This window comes from Ictalurus punctatus, chromosome 12 (assembly GCF_001660625.3).
Source record: "Ictalurus punctatus breed USDA103 chromosome 12, Coco_2.0, whole genome shotgun sequence".
Lineage (NCBI taxonomy): Eukaryota > Metazoa > Chordata > Actinopteri > Siluriformes > Ictaluridae > Ictalurus > Ictalurus punctatus.
The window spans coordinates 16,045,283-16,054,867 of NC_030427.2; positions in this window are offsets into that span (position 1 = coordinate 16,045,283).

A 9,585-nucleotide genomic window follows, 5' to 3' on the forward strand; every position below is an offset into this window, starting at 1 on the left:
GTGAGGAGAGGAACCCTGAGATTTACATAATGAGACAAAGGACGAGACAGAGACAGATGCTGCATGTCAACTTGCCTGCTTATAGATGCACTAAAAGTATGTTCTTTTTTTTTGTGAAGAAAAAGTGCATACGTTTGAGTATGTAATTCCTGGGACTTAGCTACTATCACACTAATGGAAGGGACAATAAAAAACTTTGGTTGGTGCTTAACGTTTAACTTCTTATATGTAATTCGGCAAGGCAAACCGTCACAAAACTCCTCCTCCCTCCCTCCCTCGTGCAAGGAGTTGTAATATTAGTGTACGGATCCACACTTTGAAAAACATACTACCATTTGGGACACACTGGCTGTGTCCGAAATGATGTACTACCCTACTACACAGTAGGTGAAAAGCAGTACGCTAGCGGGGCAGTATGTATCCGAATTCTTAGTACGCGAGAAACAGTTGGTGAGAAATACACGGACGGCATACTGCTTCCGGCGAGATTTTGCAGCGTGCAACCGATGGACACTATGAGACTCAAAATTCCCACAATGCAACAGAACTGGAGCCGACAAACACAGAAAAAGAAAATGGCGGAAAACAGCATGTCGGCCCTTTTTAAATATTAAACCTTGGTTAAACAGGACTTGTTTAACAAGACCCAAATAAATTGTTAACTTGTTGAAGGTTTAAACAAGAAAACAGTTGTCACAGTGAAAAACTCGCATTTTGCCCTTAGTGCGGTTGCTTTAATTTGGTGACCCCTTTAAGATTTTTGTCTTTATGATGATGTCAAAGGTCACATGACAATACCAACATGTCCGGGATTGTAGTCATACTACACACACATACTGATTAGTACGTACTGTTTCAACAGCCGTGCAGTAGGTACTGCATCAAATTCAGTACGTACTGTCACAGTACAGTACACGACATCGGACGCAGCCATCAATTCTAATCTCAGATTTAGTACGGATAGTAGGTGAATTGAGACGCAGCAAGTGCGACATGTTCTGTCTGTAGGTGAAGAAGACAGACAGACAGGCGAACAGACAGACAGGCAGGCAGAGAGGCAGACAGACAGGCAGGCAGAGAGGCAGACAGACAGGCAGGCAGAGAATGACAGACAGACAGACAAGCAGGCAGAGAGACCAACAGACAGACACCCAAGCAGGCAGACAGGCAGACAATCAGACCAACAGCCAGCCTGGCAGGCAGACAGACAGACAGGCAGACAGGAAGGCAGGCAGGAAGACAGGCAGAGAGGCAGACAGACTGACAGACAGACAGAAACACTCTAGCCTTGGACTAAAATAAAGAGTTCCTGAAATTGACAGTGAGAGTTTCTGTTGAAGAGACACAACCAGATTAAAATCAGTCAGCCAATCCGAGATTAGTTTCTGAATCACCTAGATGACATCATCACTCACCTTCATCATCATCATCATCATCACAATTAAGGGCTTTGTGTGTGTGTGTGTGTGTGTGTGTGTGTGTGTGTGTGTGTGTGTGTGTGTGTGTGAACAACTTTATCTTTGGACAATGATGGCCAAAAAGTCAGAAATTTTTTAGAACAGAGAGAGAAAGCAAGACAGAGAGAGTAAATTATTACTCTTTATTTTTCATTAATATTCAGAACCTGTCATTCAGCTTCTTCTTCTTCTTCAAGGGTTCTGTAAGGGTTCACTGGATTATTAAGGGTTCTTAGCCTCCTACAAATGTTCTCCTTGGAACCTTGTCTGAAAGGGAAACACTCTGTTGTAAGTGCCCCCCTGGGATATCTGTGACACCCTTATAATGTTTAGAGTTGGATATTCAGACAGAGACGGTGAGACTCCAACACAAAACAAGAGAAACCAAGCATGTGTGTGTGTGTGTGTGTGTGTGTGTGTGTGTGTGCGTGTGTGATCAGTTGTGCACTACATGAAGCCACCCGATGTCATTCAGTGGCCATAATAACGCAGTAATAATGCAGTAATAACGCAGTAATAACACAAATTGTCTGTGTCCATATGATTTTTATGGTATAGTTATGAATGTTTGTAGTAGTGTTATGACACTGTAATGACGGATATGTCATTTTCCTATTTATAAGACTTCTGTTATATCTCTGTCTGTTATTGAGAAAGAGAGAGACAGAGAGAGACACACACACACATCTCCGTCTGTCTTACTCTCTCTCTCTCTCTCTCTCTCTCTCTCTCTCTCACTCTCTCACTATCTCTCTGGTCTGTTGGGGAAGATCTGAGTCATAGATGACGGGACGGTGACACTGGTGCCTGGAGTCATCAATTATTTCTTTCTGCTCTCTCTCTCTCTCTCTCTCTCTCTCTCTCTCTCTCTCTCTCTCTCTCTCTCTCTCTCTCTGTGTGTGTGTGCGTGTGTGTGAGAGAGAGAGATTCTCTCTCTCTCTCTCTCTCTCACTGTAGGATGAGTGTTTTTCTTGCTTAGTAGAACACTGTAGTCTTTCAGGAGCAGTGTGTGTGTGTGTGTGTGTGTGTGTGTGTGTGTGTGTGTGTGTGGGTGGCTGTGGGTGTGGTTTGGAGATTTCATCTCGCTGACTGCAGTTGATGAAAGAAAAACAGAGACACACTGAGGTGAATGTTTGGATTTGGGGAGTGGTGCCTCAGATTTGGAGGAGGACAAGCAGGAAGTATAGCTCGGGAAAACTCAACCGAAATACTTGCAGCAGTGTGACACACCATCAGACGAGAGCCTGAATCTCCATCAGAGCCTTAAAGCCACAGTGTATCCTGAAATGAAACATCTGTCATGTTCCCTTTACACGCCGTCCAGTCATCCAGCTGACACGTGCTCCATGTGTGCATTTTACTCATCTAGTTTTGCACTAGAGCTTTGATGCTAACGTTGCTAACGTTGCTAACAGTTAACTGAAGCCTATAGCCTCCTCTGTTTAAATTTACTTTACTGTATTTTATTTTATATTATTTTATGGTGTATATGTTCATAATTATTGTAACCCTCATAGTTTTGTCCTACACTGGCACCTTGCATTTTATCACTTTATTTATTATTCTATTTTTATTTTATTTATTTGATTTTCCTTTCTTATCTACATTGATGCTTTGGCAATAATGTATGTAAACAATCGTGCCAATAAAGTACTTTGACATAAAGATAGACGGATAGAAAGAGAGAGAGAAACGGCGCGAGAGATAGAAATAGAGACATAGATACACACACACACGCACGCACACACACACACACACAGATAAAAAGAGAGATATACACAATGAGAAAGAGAGAGTGAAAGAGAGAGAGACAGACAATGAGAGTGAAAGACAAATGTAGCAATAAAGAGAGACAGAGAGATAGAGAGAGAGAGAGAGAGAGAGAGAGAGAGAGAGAGAGAGAGAGAGAGAGAGGGTAGCAATAAAGAGAGACAGACATAGATAGTGATAGGGTGAGACAGAGAGAGAGACAGGCAATGACAGAGAAAGAGAGAGAGAGAGAGGGAGAGAGAGAGAGAGAGAGACAGTCAGTGTGTGACGTTTCTGTGGAAACTAAAGGTGTGTGTGTGTGTGTGTGTGTGTGTGTGTGTGTGTGTGTGTGTGTGTGTGTGTGTGTGTGTGCAAGTGCACTGAGAGGTTCATGAAACTGGAACATTTGGGAGGAAATGAAGCTTTTGTTATGTGGCACGTTTTTATCCTCACTAAACCTTCACCTTCACCTTCACACACACACACACACACACACACACACACACACACACACACACACACACACACACACACACACTTACAAAGGGTTCTTTATAGAGATGTGCATCAGAAAAGAAAAGAAAATAATAATAGTATTAAATTTACTGCATATAACCCAAAAATGTGTTTAAATAAATAAATACAACACAATACAACACAATACAATACAATACATATAATACAATACAAAAAAAATTTAGAAGGTAATGTAAAAGTAACACAGAAACAGTAAGGAATATAATAAAATGTAATTGTAAAAAAAAAACTTTAAAAAAATGTTTCATCTTTGGTGCATAACATAAATATATTTTAAAAGTTAATAGTTGTCTTCAACGTTTATTTAAATTGTTATTGGTGTGATTTTTCTGTTCAAACCGACCCAGAGTTTTATAACACAATCTTCACAAAATGAGAATAGATGACATCACACACTGTTACAAAGTGATTTCTGGTTGGGCCGTTTTTTTATTAACATTTTGTCTTTTCATTAAAAAATATTTTTTGCAAGAATAAACACACAGCTAGCAGCGAGCAGCTTACATATGCGCTTCTGTCCTTATGTCTTCTTTCCATTCAAGCTGAAGTTTATTACATGATTCACTGTATAGACATCAGTCATTCTGAAAACAATTACACTACAGTCATTGTACAAAACAACAACAAACAAAAGTAATAATAATAATAATAATAATCTCCAGGAGCAATAAAATACTTCATATTTAACATGTAAGATTAAAATATTTAAATTTTAAACTTCACTAATACGCTAAAATGTATGGAGAAAAACATTTCACGCACACACACACACTGGAGATATATTGAATCGTGAGCAGCTGCACATGAGATAAACGAACCTTCATGTTTATTTATCACAGTTTTATCAGATGGTGTAGGAGTTATAAAACAATCTCTCAACTCAGGTGAATGTGAGTCACACTCTCCCACACAGCTATTAAGCACATCCACCACGTCATTACATTTTTACGTTACTGATGACATTTTTTATGAAGTAGTTTGTAACTGTAACTGAATACATTTTTAAAAGTAACCTTTGCAACCCTGCACACACACCTTTCAGTCTAATTGTTTATAATTATGGCTAAATTATTCACTTAAAGATGAGGATTAAGGAACTATTTGAAGTGCGTATATGAAGGTGTGCATGTGTGTATATGTGTGTGTGAGAGAGAGAGAGAGAGAGAGAGAGAGAGAGATAGAGAGAGATAGAGAGAGAGAGGCATATCCAATAGCGACAATAATTGGTTTGACCTAGATTCGCCTCCATTACTGTGAAACACTAAAACAATACAAGCACAATACACCCAAAAGCAATTGACAATAACTGAGAAATCAATCAATAGAAACCAATACTGGGTGAATTGGAACAACCTGAAAAAAACCCCGAAAAACCTCATCATGAAGAATTAACAATCCAAAATGGTGGAATATGGGAAAACCGAAAAGTTTAAATTGGCACAAATTGTAAACAAAATCAAATAAATAAATGACAGGAAGAACTAATAATCAAAGACACTCAAAACCCATTGGACTTACCCATTACCGAAAAGGAACTCATAGACTAAATGAAAACCATAACCCCCCAAAAAAAGCATTCCAGTTGTCCATCCTAAAAGTATTCAGTCTTATTCTAAGTGTAGGACACGTAACTGACATCTGGAATCAAGGGCTGATAACACCAATCTGTCACGTTTCGTGACGTGAGGAAGTTCAGGACGGATGCAAGTGCAGGATGAACAGGTTTTATTTAAGAGAGAGACAGGCAGACAAATCCAAAACGTGATCCACAAACGTAATCCAGTAACATGCAAAGTTCAGGCAATCGGCAAACAGGCATACACAGGGCTAGGCAGGAATCAAGGTCATGATCACAGAAAATAGGGTCGAGATACAAAACATAAAACATAAGCTACAGCAAGGGACTGGTAGTGGAGAAACCAGCATGAACTAAACTAACGAACCTAAACATGACATGTACTATAAACTAAGACTAAGACTAAGACTAAGACTATGAATCGAAAGATGAAACTATGAACTGTGACTGTGGTTATCTATCGTAAGGACTCTAAACTAATCTACTATCTAACTCAATATTCCGCGTTGTGTGCTGGGAGGTGCGCGGTATATATGCGGACATAATCAGCGTTGTAATTGCTGACGGCTGAGGGCAATTCAGACACACATGAAACAACAACCAATGACAGAACGGGGAGGAGACATAACAGAAACATAAACAAATGCACGTGTCGAAATGTCAAAATTGTCAACAATCGCTCACATGCTCCACAGCGCGCTGCTTAAAGGGGAACTCGTGACAGAACCCCACCCCCCAAAGGCACTCCTCCCGGAGTGCCATGAAACATCTTCATTGACGGCCCCGACCCCCTGGGCAGAATGTCCCAAGCAGAGCCAGGAGACCGCACGGCGTTCTTGGCAAAACAAAAACGCAGAGTGACGTTCACGGCGAAGCAGGAAAGCACCATGACGTCCCCGGCGGAACAGGAAGGCAGAGCGACGTCCCTGACGAAACAGGAAGGCAGAGCGACGTACACGGCAGAGCAGGGAAGCAGAGCGACGTCCTCGGCGGAGCAGGAAGGCAGAGCGACGACCACAGCCGAGAAGGCAGGCTGAGCGAAGTCCTCGGTGGAGCAGGGAAACAGAGCGCTGTACTCAGCAGTGCAGGAAAGCGAAGTGAGGTCCCCTGCGAGGCCAGGGAGAGGAGCATGGATCTCTGAGGGCCAGGGAGAGGAGCGATGGTCTCCGTGAGGCCAGGGAGAGGAGCGAGGGTCTCCGCGAGGCCAATGAGAGGAGCGAGGGTCTCCGTGAGGTCAGGGAGAGGAGCGAGGGTCTCCGCGAGGCCAAAAGGAGGAACGAAGCTCTCCGTGAAGCGGGAGGGGGGAACAAAGTCCTCCGTGGAGCAGGAAATGACACATGGCGCGCAGCAACGAAGAGGAACGATGTCTTCAGCAAAACATAGAGGCAGAGCGACGTCCTCCGCAAAGCAGGATGGCATAGAGATGACCTTGGGCGAGCAGGAAGGGAGAGCGACGACCTCACCGAGCAGGAAGGCAGAGCGACGACCTCAGCCGAGCAGGGAAACAGAGCGCCGTACCCAGTGGTGCAGGAGTGCTGAGCGACACTCTCGGCTGAACAGGAGTGCCAAGCAGCGTCCCCAGCATAATGGGCAGGCTGAACGAGATCCATTACAGGGGAGGGAGGGTGGTCGATGACCTCATACGGGGGCACTGAAGTCACCAGGTTAACCTCAGGCTTGAGCAGATCTTGGTTGGCCATGCCGGTAGACTTGGGCTTGAGTGGAGCTTGGGCAGCTGGGTCAGTAGACTTGGGCTTGAGCTGAGCTTGGTCAGCCATGTTGGTAGACTTGGGCGTGAGCAGAGCTTGGTCGGCCGTGTTGGTAGACTTGGGCGTGGGCAAAACTCGGTCGGCCGTGTCGGTAGACTTGGGCATGGGCGGAACTTGGTCGGCCGGGTCGGCAGGCTTGGACGTGAGCGGAACTTGGTTGGCCGAATCAGCGGGCTTGGACGTGAGCGGAACTTGGTCGGCCGGGTCAGCAGGCTTGGATATGAACGGGACTTGGTCAACTGGGTCAACAGGCTTGGACATGAACGGAACTTGGTCAACTGGGTCAACAGGCTTGGACATGAACGGAACTTGGTCGGCCGGGTAAGCAGGCTTGGACATGAACGGAACTTGGTCGGCAGGGTCAGCAGGCTTAGACATGAACGGAACTTGGTCGGCAGGGTCAGCAGTCTTGGACATGAGCGGAACTTGGTCAGCCGGGTCAGCAGGCTTGGACATGAGCGGAACTTGGTCAACTGGGTCAGCAGGTTTGGACGTGAATGGAACTTGGTCAACTGGGTCAACAAGCTTGGACATGAACGGAACTTGGTCGACTGGGTCAGCAGGCTTGGACATGAGCGGAACTTGGTCAACTGGGTCAGTAGACTTGGGCTTGAGCAGAGCTTGGTTGTCCATGTTAACATACACTTGGTGGTTCATCCACTCATAAGCATGTGGAACGGCAGGTCAGCCTTGTTTGCCACATTGACTCCCTTCAACAGCTTATCTAGGATGTAGCTCTGCCCTGGTTCTCCAAACTCCTTCAAAAACAGGTCCATAAATTGCCTACTGTTCTCCAGTACCCGGGATCTCATGGCTGCTAATCGCTGTGCCCAATTGCGAGCTGGGCCAAAAAACCAGGACACCATGAACCTTATCCATTGATTCTCTGCTGGCTTTGGGTCAAACAGGCTGGAGAAGTAGAACTGACAGTCTACCAAAAAATAGTCCGGGTAGCCAAAGAACCCATCATACCAATCGGGAAGGTCCATGAAAGTCTCTTGTGGAAACTGTCCAAGGCAGGGATGATTGGCATGGACTTCTGGGTTTTACGTCCTCTCCGTTTTCCTGCTGCATCCATGAGAGGCGGAATATTCTGTCACGTTTCGTGACGTGAGGAAGTTCAGGACGGATGCAAACGCAGGATGAACAGGTTTTATTTAAGAGAGAGACAGGCAGACAAATCCAAAACGTGATCCACAAACGTAATCCAGTAACATGCAAAGTTCAGGCGATCGGCAAACAGGCATACACAGGGCTAGGCAGGAATCAAGGTCGTGATCACAGAAAATAGGGTCGAGATACAAAACATAAAACATAAGCTACAGCGAGGGACTGGTAGTGGAGAAACCAGCATGAACTAAACTAACGAACCTAAACATGACATGAACTATGAACTAAGACTAAGACTAAGACTAAGACTATGAATCGAAACATGAAACAATGAACTGTGACTGTGGTTATCTATCGTAAGGACTCAAACTAATCTACTATCTAACTCAATATTCCGTGTTGTGTGCTGGGAGGCGTGCGGTATATATGCGGACATTGTCAGCGTTGTAATTGCTGACGGCTGAGGGCAATTCAGACACGCATGAAACAACAACCAATGACAGAACGGGGAGGAGACATAACAGAAACATAAACAAATGAACATGTCAAAATGTCACGATTGTCAACAAGAGAAAAGCAGGTGCTCGCGATCCTGCTCGTGCACGCGTGCTCGCTCACATGCTCCACAGGGACAAATTTGACCCCAATAACAACAGGGGAATTTGTGTGAGCAGCCACATGGGAATGTTATTTTGTAGTATAATAAATTCTAGACTTTTGGAATTCCTTACAACACACAGTGTCCTGAGTAGAAGTCAAATTGGATTCTTACCAAATTATTGCACATCTGAACACATTTACACTTTACACATTGTAATACGTTGTCCAAAAGAAAAGGAACATTTTTGTCTGTTTTATCGACTTTAAAAAAAGCGTTTGATTCTATCTGGCACCAAGGATTATTTTATAAACTTATTGAATTTGGCATGGGGGGGGGAACCTATGGCCTTATTAAATCAATGTACACTGAAAGTAAATGTGGAATAAAGATTAACGACAAACAAACAAAATAGTTTCCCCAGGAGAGCGGCGTGAGACAGGGCTGCTGCCTAAGTCCAGCGTTATTCAACATTTATGCAAATGAACTGCCAAGCAGTCTGAAGTGATCAGCAGCCCTGTCTCACTCCGTGTGACTCAGAAATCAAATGCCTGCTCTACGCAGGTGATCTGGTCCTGTTGTCTCCCATTGAACAGGGCCTTCAGCAGAACCTGGACCTGCTGGAGCAGTACTGAAAGACCTGGGCCCTGGCAGTAAAATTTTGACAAAATTTGGAAAAACCTGAAACTGAGAGAGAGAGAGAGAGAGAGAGAGAGAGAGAGAGAGAGAGAGTGAGTGAGAGAGAGAGAGAGAGAGAGAGAGAGAACATTTTTCAAGCTCCATTACCCT